General features: G+C 36.3%; 1 long non-coding RNA gene across 27 annotated transcripts; it reads right to left on the bottom strand.

Annotated features, from left to right (window-relative positions):
• Positions 1 to 276: 276 nt before the first annotated feature.
• Positions 277 to 9,365, bottom strand: LOC124127169. 27 transcript variants are annotated; one of them, XR_007221625.1, is made up of 5 exons: positions 9,301 to 9,365; positions 8,335 to 8,417; positions 7,871 to 7,963; positions 2,408 to 2,542; positions 277 to 506 (listed from the first exon to the last, which is right to left on the bottom strand). It is a non-coding gene; the product is annotated as an uncharacterized LOC124127169 (long non-coding RNA). The 27 variants fall into 27 exon arrangements; XR_007221629.1 differs by having other exon boundaries at positions 8,318 to 8,417; positions 9,301 to 9,360; XR_007221617.1 differs by having other exon boundaries at positions 8,206 to 8,417; positions 9,301 to 9,360.
• Between the last annotated feature and the right edge of the window lie 1,322 nt (positions 9,366 to 10,687).

Here is a 10,687-nt window from a genome sequence, read left to right on the forward strand (position 1 = left end):
GGAGTGGCTAATAGATGGTCTAGATTGTATGGATTCAGTCGTTAAACCTGTAACTATCTTTCGGAATACCGTTAAAAGTTTTCGAGGTTGTATGATTAGAAATCACATTCTGACTGTCACTTTCATGATCTGGTTAGCGACGCTCTGATCGGTCGAATGAAAGGTCGCTCTGACGTGACTCCTAATGGGATGTCTTCAGGTCTTTGTTTAGTGGTAGCGAGAACTAAGGTCTGATTTTAATGAGATTGTGGTGACGGAAACACAACTAGTATCACATGTATTCCAATACTTTATTCTATTACAGAAATCGATTTTTTTATACTACATATACATCAGTAGTGAAAACAAAAAACTTCTGAATACCATATTTGTGCAACTTATACTTAAAGATGGTGTCAGTTATCTTCAACTTGCTGAATATGAACTTTAACATTTGGTCATGACAATATTAGTGTTGGAATCAAGAGTGCAGCGTCCAGTTCATGACATCACTTTAAAGCAGATATCTGAAACCACAAAAAACTGAATCAAAAATCTTATCTGGAGCTCTGTTAAAATACTGTAAAATTTGCATTTTATCTCAAAACTCAAATAAAATATTTCAAATATTTCAAATGCACACATTTCTCAGCCCATTTATACACTTTATTAACAACAATTAGTGAAAGCACACTTTCAAGATTTATTTTCTGGCATATTTCTCAGCAATGGTGCCCCAAAACTGCTACCCTTTTGATAATTCCAACCCAATAAGTACATAGAAGGTTGCATGATCAAAAACATAAGAACAAATAGTTGAAGGCAAGTGTTTTAAGAAGCACATAGTGTTTCAAATTAAAAATATGACTAAACTTAATCAAATAGATTGCAAACATATGTCCTAAGTCTAGATGTATACAATGAACACTTCTCAAGAACATCTGTACATCCTTACAACAGGACTAACTTGCATAATTTCAGAGCAGATTTGTTGATATGCTATTTCCGATGACCTAAAAATGCATTTGTGGGGGAAGTATTTAAATGTATGGGACCCATGTATTTTACCTGAAGTTTAACCCAATCTGTGGTATTTCATGAAGGGTGTTTTAGCAAGGGATGACTGTATTTATGTTTATGTTGCAACAATGCAAAAAGAACCAACATCAGATATTTCAAATCCATATCTTGAACAAATATACGGTTTGGAATCCCAATAAAATTCACATTTCTTTAACTGATTTGCCGCTCTGATAAAGGGTACTTATATATTTTATTATGTGGCTGTTTTCTCAATATCATTTTCATTTTAACACTTAGATCAATTCATAACATTTAATACACTCCTGTGTCACCATTTACAGTGTTGATATTTTCCATTCATCACTCCAATTTACCGGTATATGCATAAAACCAAAAGGACTAAACTAAAATGCAGTAAATGTAGATAAGGGGGCACATGTGAAGTATGTGCAGTTAAAGTAACAGCAGTTAAAAAAATAATACTATGCCCCAAAGTACAATGTAATATAATTTAGCATCGACGACAAATTCAATATGGTTGACATGGTGGCCATATTTAGAATCTAGATATTATCACTGTCATCTTGTTACAATAACAAGCAACTAACCAAGTCACCGAACCTGACCACCCAATCACTTAACTCGTCCCTTATAACAAGGATAGGTTGCAGTGGACCTATTCTAACACAGAATCACCACGATGGACTGATTTTTGTGATTCTTGGATTTCTTGGATTGTCATTAAAGTAAAAGTTTTAAACAACTGAAGGTTGATGCAAGCTAACATTAGCTGACTTCAACACTTGGTACCTGAACAAATAACACCTCTACAGACTGAAATTTGTTTAAATATATCAACATTGGTCTATGTTTTGTGTCGTTATATCCGCAGCCATGTTATTTTCGACCACCTTAAAAGAAGATAAATTTGAAAGTGACTATTGAACATGACATGTCTTTACACACATGACCATTCTATTTTATGTTGTAATTTACATTTCATGTCCATTATTCATGTGTTCAATCATTTTCAGATGACTTTTGGACTTTTGGACCCCACAGCCCCTCAATACCTGAAAAGTTCATGGTGAATCTCAAACAGCAGTTACGTGGGTGATTTCTGACCTGCTGACAGATTATTGTTCAGATCAATATTTGCTTCAACTGAGACACCCACCTCAGTGCAGTTATGTTTGCGATTTCGGACCTTCTTGATTTTGTCTGATTTTGCTGACTTTTTGCCTAGTTTTACATTTAATGTATATTTTATAAAAATAAAAGTCCAAACAAAGGAAACAGTGGATAAATAACACATAACAAGCCATGAGGAATTTATCATCCTTTAATTTTCAAACCCCTGATGAAATTTGGAAGTTTAATCTTACCCAAATGTTGAAAAACTTACTTTTCCACATAAATTTTTTAACCAGATGTTATTCTTCCACCTTTTTTGATTTGCAGATTTCCATGTCAGACAAAGATCAAGCGGTGTCATAGGATTCCTTTTCACTTGATCAGGAGGGATGCTGTTGTGTGCCAACTGAAATAAAAAATATGATGATAATCAATGCTAGTCCATAGTCATACCGCATCGGGGCCTTGGTCTATAATTCAGGGTAGGATTTCATTCTGTCTTACCACCTGCACCAGGTGCAACAAAGTGAACTAAGCAGGTTGCACCACCAAAATTTTCTGTTATTTTGAATTTTAAATAAATTCAAAGAAAAAAAACCCTTGAGAATGTGCTCCAGAATTTATTTTGAGGTGAATCTGTACATGCCTTTTCATATCATGATATCGAGTTAACAACCTTAAACAGAAGTCTCAAAGTGTCTGTTGTGATTGTAACCTCATGAGTGACTGTTCTATTGGTAAATGTGAAGAATGAGTCCTGCAAGTTCAATGCATTCAGACCACCGGTGTATTTCACTATTTTCATGAACTTTTGTTTCCTGGATTCGAAAAGACTTGCAGCCAGTTCTAAAAGAATTCAGTTTTCCACTATGGCTGGAAATGTTACGTGCACTGGGTGCGACCTAACCTCACCTAAAAGTTACCGACTCCTAGGCCTACTTGCACAGAACAATCTTAGCTACAATCGATCTTAGGCGGCTACAATCAATTTTACAATCACCATACAATTGTCCTATTCCACTTGCACAAACCCATCTTAGTGTGATTGTAAGACGGCTCATCTAAGATTGAAATCTTCAACGGTGGAGGTACGAATATCTTAAACTCGACTCCTGTCTACAGTTGTCTGCAAACGCGCATAGCTCGCTGCGTATACAATAAGTGGAACTGTCCACGACACAACATGTACCTCCCTCCATGGCACCTTGCACAGTTTGAAGAAAGGTTCCAATTATTTGAAGGAAACGATTACTAGAATGATGGGATATATTTTTGTCGGCATTAATAGTGTCATGATTTAGGAATTCAACAGTTATCTGTTGCAACTTGAAATACCTACTCATGTTTTTTATCAAAAGTATTGAAATACGAATAAATATATTATTTAGTGACACAATCATTATGAAAATTAAAATAAACAAGTATTTGTCACAAAGTAACGAAATGTCCCCCGCCTGTATATACACCATAGTACCAAATATGAAAACAATCCAGCGATTAGTTCTTGAGATAATGAGGCAACACCATTTTCCAACTCCAAAAGCAGATTTGCCTGCTGTGACCTTGAAAATGGGGTCAAGGTCACCAAAACCGACTGGTGTCTGCGGAGTCTGTATATACACCATAGTTCCATATATGAAGACAATCCAGTGTTTAGTTCTTGAGATATAGCGGCAACACCGTTTTCCAACTCTAAAAGCAGATTTGCCTGCTGTGACCTTGAAAATGGGGTCAAGGTCACCAAAACCGACTGGTGGCTGCGGAGTCCGTATATACACCATAGTTCCAAATATGAAGACAATCCAGTGTTTAGTTCTTGAGATATTGCGGCAACAAACAAGTGGGACGTACGGACGTACAGACGTACGAATGGTCGTGAATACTATATCCCCTGCTCCGCGCGGCGGGGGACAATAATACTAAAAATATTTCCTTATAACATAACACGGGGGAGCTTTTCGTAAAATCCTAAATATATCCTTCATGCTTTCATTTTGTTGCTGTGACAAAGGATGTTATGAGTACTTTTTCAAAACACAGGAAGACGCAGGATTTCAAGAATGCATGGGAAATAATAATAATGAATAATGTTTCGAGAAAGCAGTTGTTTAATATATATTCACTTGGTATTAATTACATTGATAATTATTTTTAAAAGGTGTAAATTTTCCTTTTGCTATTTATGGGATATTTTACACAAATTTCAAATGTCTCATCATGTGTATTTGCTTGTTTCTTTTCTTTTTAATTCAGATTTTAAAATCCCTCGTCCCCTGCCAACTCGATTTTAGATTTAAACATGTTTGACCTCATCTAATATTTATTTGTAAATTAATTTAATGATGAACTAAAGACAAAATAACTGACACGAATGGGACCGAAAAGAATAACATGGGGAGCTCAGCGATTCTACAACATTAATACACTGGGCAAGGTAGATTCTACGCTACATGCTTACACAAAGGGAAACCACTCTCATCTAGAGTATAAACTATGATTAGCTGCCCTTGAGTTATCGAAAAGGTCACGGACGTTACTAATCGCTTGCATACAACTTTTTATCCTTCCCTTGATTAGTGAAAAGGTATGTTGTTTCACACTTCTTTCAGCATTGAGTCCGGTGGGTGTAGTACTTTTACTTTTAGCTATCGATTCGATAGTTAAGTGGTTCACTATTGCAATTAACGATATTTCTGACATTAAATCTTAAATTAAAGTGTTGATTTGAATCATAAAGTAACGAGGCAATATTTGAACATAAGGCAGAATATTTATGTGAATTAGATGAGGTCCTGCACGCCATTTTGTCAAGTTTATTCAGGGACCACAACGATCTTAGCTACTTAAGATTGGTTTGGACCAATTGTAAGTTTCGCTTTTAGCTTACAATGATCATAGCCTACAATCCCTTTGATCAATTGGACAGCGATTGTAGCCGAAGCCTAAGATCGTGATCTTAAGGATTTACAATAATTGAAGTGCTAAGATTGTTCTGTGCAAGTGGACCCAGCAATGTTTTTACCTGCACTGGTGGGGCTTGTATGTAAAGAAAACGATCCCTGTAATTGAATGTGATTATGGCTATTAATGTAGTGTTTAAGTAATAGTATAGACAAATACTACAATGACAATGACAGAATTTGCTGCGTATATTTCTTATTTATCAACAAGTCATTAAAGCCTTAATCATGTTAATGATATTTAACATAACCCTAAGGTAATGATTGTTCTCTTCCTGTCAACATTAACAGATTTCTACATTCAACTGTTTATTACTCAAAATTGTGTATCTTGTGTAAGTGAATAGGCAATATAATCAGAAACCTGTTATCAGTATGAGTTGGTTTTCAAACACAGAGATCCGTGAAAAACGTTTGACAGTGACCATCATACGTAAGGGCAATGTGTTGAATTGGAACCCCTTTAATCACATGTGTCTAATGGTACGCTCTCTGCTTGGGTGCTGCCTAACTTCCTTCTTTCTTACATGTCATTCACTGGATACAATAGATTATATTTGAAGATATTGATGAATTTCAAAACAATTGTCATACACACTGGTATACCATAATGACATTATATATGGAAATAAATACCTTCTACAGCAATTTAATATCATCTAACAGTTCTGGAATAGCTAAATATGCAAACAAAAGAATCAACATATTTTTACACTTTAGATGACTTATTGTACAATAACTTACATGTCTGAGTAGTGGAAGAAAACAACATTTTAAACATCTGCCATGTTCGTCATGCTCAAACTCAGATAAAAATTTTGAATACATTTCTGGTGACTTTATTCCTGGAACCACACAAAAAATGACAGCTTCATAACAATTGTAGGTTATTAAAGAAATGTAAAAATAAAGCATCAATGGATTCAAGGATTACATTAAAGTTAAAGTTCATAAATGTGCAAGTTATTGAAATACACACAACAGAACCTCGTGCAACATTGTCACCATATATTGAATTACATGAGCAGTCTGTGCCCCAAAATGATGGGTCAACTAGCCCGAACAGGATTTTAGTGTTGTCATATTGACTATTATTAATTGGACTTACTACATCGAGCCCAATGTTACTAGACTTGCGTTTCAAATTTGGAGTCTTTTCAGGAAGAATTGCTCAAGCAAAACATGTTATGTGTTTACAGTATAAAGAATTAATACATGCATTATAGTATACTTTAAAGTACCAGACAACAGGCTACCGCTTGCTACTTGAATTCCGAAATGAAAAGACGTTGATCCTCCATTGTGTTCAGTAGTATACAGTGCAGAGTCTGCTGAGTCCAGTAAAGAGTTAGAATATAATATGGCAGTTGCCTTATTAGTCTATAGCAATTTGTTATCTGCAAATATATTAAAAAATATTTGACATTACTATTTAATTGGATTAGGAATTCCAGAGATTAGATAAGTACGTAAAACATAATTTTAACAGTATGATTAGAGAATCAAGATGATATTTTTAAGATTAGAAATTGAATTTGTCCCCAGTTTTAAGAGGCTTGGGTAAACCCTGTAGTGACCAGGCTCCATGGTCCAGTGCACAACATTTACAATGTAGGTCTAAACTAAACAGGGGGCTAGCACTTGACCTTACATCTTCCACAAACAGCCTGTCAGCTGAAAAGGAACATAGCAGTTTTCTTATAATGTTCAATTCTTCCAATCCAGGTGCAAAGAGTTTTAATATTTATAATATTAATAAAAAAACATATACTTTATGCTGACATCCCTAGCACCGGTTAAAATGATGGTGACTCGCTTGTATTACTTTTCCCATTTCTATTAGATTGGAGACACTTATTTCAGAATATGATGAGCAAACTTGACTCTTGTCAGGTAATATTATCAATAGGCACCTTGCACAAACATAACTTGAGAAAGACAGAGACGAGTTCAACAAAAAATACCACAACAAGGTAGTGCACATTAGCTCTGTTGTGAGGAAGATACTGATTTTACAACTAAAGTTGAAGCTTTCTAGCACATTTTACAAACATACATAACCTGAAGATACCATATTAATTGTGTTACGACAAAGCATGTGCAGATAGTTGTGGGAACCTTGGTTTGTGTCTCTTACAAACTGATACAAACAGTCTGTATTCATAATAATCAATAAAAATAGCACATTATAATACTAGAGTATAAGAGTATTTAAAAAATTGAACTGTATAACTTTGTTTGTTTGTTGTTTAATGCTGTACTAAGCAATATTTGTGCTTTGACAGCTGCCTGTAAATAATCAAATCTGGACCTGACAATCCAGTAATTGACATCATGAGCATCAATCCATGCAAATGGGATACGATGACATGCATCAACATGGTCTCTGAGCCTGACCCCTCAACCACGTTATGACAAGGATAGTCGCCTCTTAAAGCAAGCATGGTTTCCTGAAGACCTTTTCTGACCCTGATCTTCACTGGTAAATGTGTATAACTAAACATGCTGAAGTAGTGCCCATGATCATGTGGCACTTGCTGCCAAGACAATGACAAGAACTACAGTAACAATATTCCCTCTATTTGGGTACAACACAAATTGTCTAGAACACTGAGAAATAGGCATATTTGCTCTTAGTCCTTATTAAAGTGTGCTGGTACTGTACAGACAAATCTTATTTTGGAATGTATCAGAAATAACAGGAAAATGACAAAGACAAATGTCATTTTTTGTATGTACAATGACATTATAATTGGGGATTCAATTATACTTACTAAAACAGGATGTTGCCAGCAGTGTTCACTACGGTTCATGATAAGGTATTCTCAGTTCTGTCCATTGCTCATAGGCAGATGTAGTGTCTGCTACTGTCAACAAAAACATTCCAACATTACACCCTACACTAATCTGTATGAGTTAAATGGAGATATATTCATCAATAAAATGGTATTTTGCCTTCAGACATTTAGTTATCAGAGGATTACAGTTAGTTAGATGCTGTAGGCCTAGTCATAATCTTAAAATATGACAACACAATTATTAGGTATAAATGGATAAATTTGAATTTGTTGACAGAGGTTGCAAAGAAACAATACAGATGTAGACTGACCAGTGTAATTAACTAACAGTTGGGGAATGTTGATCATGACTTGTTATAAAGTCTATCAATCCGCCTCTCTACTATCAACAAACATTTAGGCCTACAAAACAAACACTTTCACCAGCACTTTGAGAATACCAGGGTCACGTGATGGTGTTTTGGAGCATTTTCAGTTGTTTGGGACTTCAGAGCTTGAATAAATTTTCTGCCTCCGATGCATACTGCTGATATGTAAACAAAATACGACATATAATAGTATATATATGTAAATTATAGTAATTACTACCAGTTGGGACTAAAAGAAACGAGCGATTCTGAAAAGGAACGTGACCCAATCGTCTTTGGATGCAAGTGATTCGCGTCAAAACATGGGCGCTTGATACCAGGCAACAACTCCAATACAATATACGATAGGTATTACTGTAGGACATACTGTTTCGGTAAAGCACTCTTTGTTTTAGAATAAACGGCATTTATGATGCGTGACCTTGCTTGTGCACGTCGACGTTGTTTCCAGGGACGCAAAGAATGCAAGGCTACCTGTAGAAAACACGCACATTACGTTCCCATTTGTGGCAATGGTAGGAATATTGAAGAGTATTTATTGGTATGAAAACACCAACGTTTGTTGTGCTCTATTTAGAGAACAGACACAATTAACTAGCCTAAACTTGGCCTAGGTTGAGTGGAACAAATGACGTGACCTTACACAAAATGGCGGCGGATGATGATGCATGACGAGGTCATGTGACCAGCTGGTGATGTAATATTATCAATGGTTACCGTATAATTTTCTTCATGATAATGTAGATTCTATTTGTAATTCCAGGTGACTGGGAACATACTGGAATGGTGGTTGAAAGGTTTGCATGGCGCATTTCACCATTACGAAGCTACTTCTCATCTAGAAAGCTAGCTGGTTACAGGCTGAAGTTGCTCTGCGGTAATCTATTTATTGTTCTGTTGAGACAGAGCCTGGCTTGCATACCGTCGACGTAGACTCGTTGACCAATGAAAATCATTTTAGACATGCTCCTTTGCCGTTACCTAGTAGTAGCAGTAAATGTTAGTCTCCAGAGACGTAGAGACCGTCTTTGTACCTACTAGTAGCAGGTCATAGTTGCTAACAACTCTGTGCTAGTAGTAGGTAATATTTCCTGGATCGGGTGGTTTCACATAGGTGTCAAGTCTCAAAGGTCAGCTGAGAAAGCCGACGTGGCAACTATTTTCATAATGTCCAATAGATCCATTGAGTTAGATAACAATGAGCAATCAATCAACGTATTATCAGTTAACCCTTTGAACAAAGTATGTTGTTTTTACATCGGCATTTCACGCCATGATGAGTGTATTCCCTTTGTTTTAGTAAACCTAGATATGTAAACAGTTACTTGTGACATATCCACTGTGTAAGATAGCAGTGATTAATCAATCAACGTATTTTCTGTTGATCCTTTGATGGCGAGGAATGATCCGTTTACGAAAAAGTAAATCAACTGATCATTCACCTCTTGCTGGGCTGCCACGTGCATATTACATAACACACATTCCACCTCACTTTAAACCTGGATTTAGATTGAATAATTACCCCAGACACAAGAAATGCCGAATGGGAACCCTTATCAGGAAATCTGAGTGGTGCTACCACTAATTGTACCTGTAATAAATTCATTAACTGAGCATCAAGTGAATGACGACAAATACACAAGTGTAGGGTTATACGAGAAAACATGGATGACAACAAGGGTGTAGTAATCGCATTATCCACGCAATCTGAAATCCGAAAATGCTTTCACTGCAGGGATACTTTTTTCATTATTAAATTATAACCATCAGGGGTATTTCCAAATGACGACGTCAGATGAGCTTCCTCCGTTCTTTTTGTCTGTTTGTTTAGGCTGAAGAAATTAATTAACATGCGCCCTTTGCCGAAATCTTCATAGATCACGGGTAACCAACTGTGTCCAAAAATGCGTAAAACAAATATTGCCTCAAAGTTTATTTAGCTGTCCTTGCAGACGGTAACCAAGTCTGTTGTCACGCTCAGTTGCGTTAGCGAGCAAATCAACTCATAGCAGCTAAAAAAAGTTTGTTAGTTGCCTCTTACAACAAGCATAGTCGCCTTTTAGGGCAAGCAGGGGTTGCTGAAGACCGACCCTACCCCGGATCTTCACGGGTCCGTAATAGTATGAAATGTCGGCAAAGTATGACGACCAGTCCCTTTAACAAACACAACGTATTCCATTTGACACGACACAATAACAACAGACGCCAAAAAGTATTCAACAAGCTGACACGCGATACTTCCTTGCACGGATTAACCACTTGTAAGTGGGAATTCTGTCAATCTCCTGCACAGAAAGGACACACATAATACAATACCGTCATGCCTGAACGGTGGGTTAAATCATAGTTCAATTTTATAAGCGGCTATCCAAACCAATACCCGCCAGACATACACTAGGGTTATTTGTATTCGCGGCTCACAATC

The sequence above is a fragment of the Haliotis rufescens genome, unplaced genomic scaffold, assembly GCF_023055435.1.
Source record: "Haliotis rufescens isolate VD_foot unplaced genomic scaffold, xgHalRufe1.0.p SCAF_16, whole genome shotgun sequence".
Classification (NCBI taxonomy): Eukaryota; Metazoa; Mollusca; class Gastropoda; order Lepetellida; family Haliotidae; genus Haliotis; species Haliotis rufescens.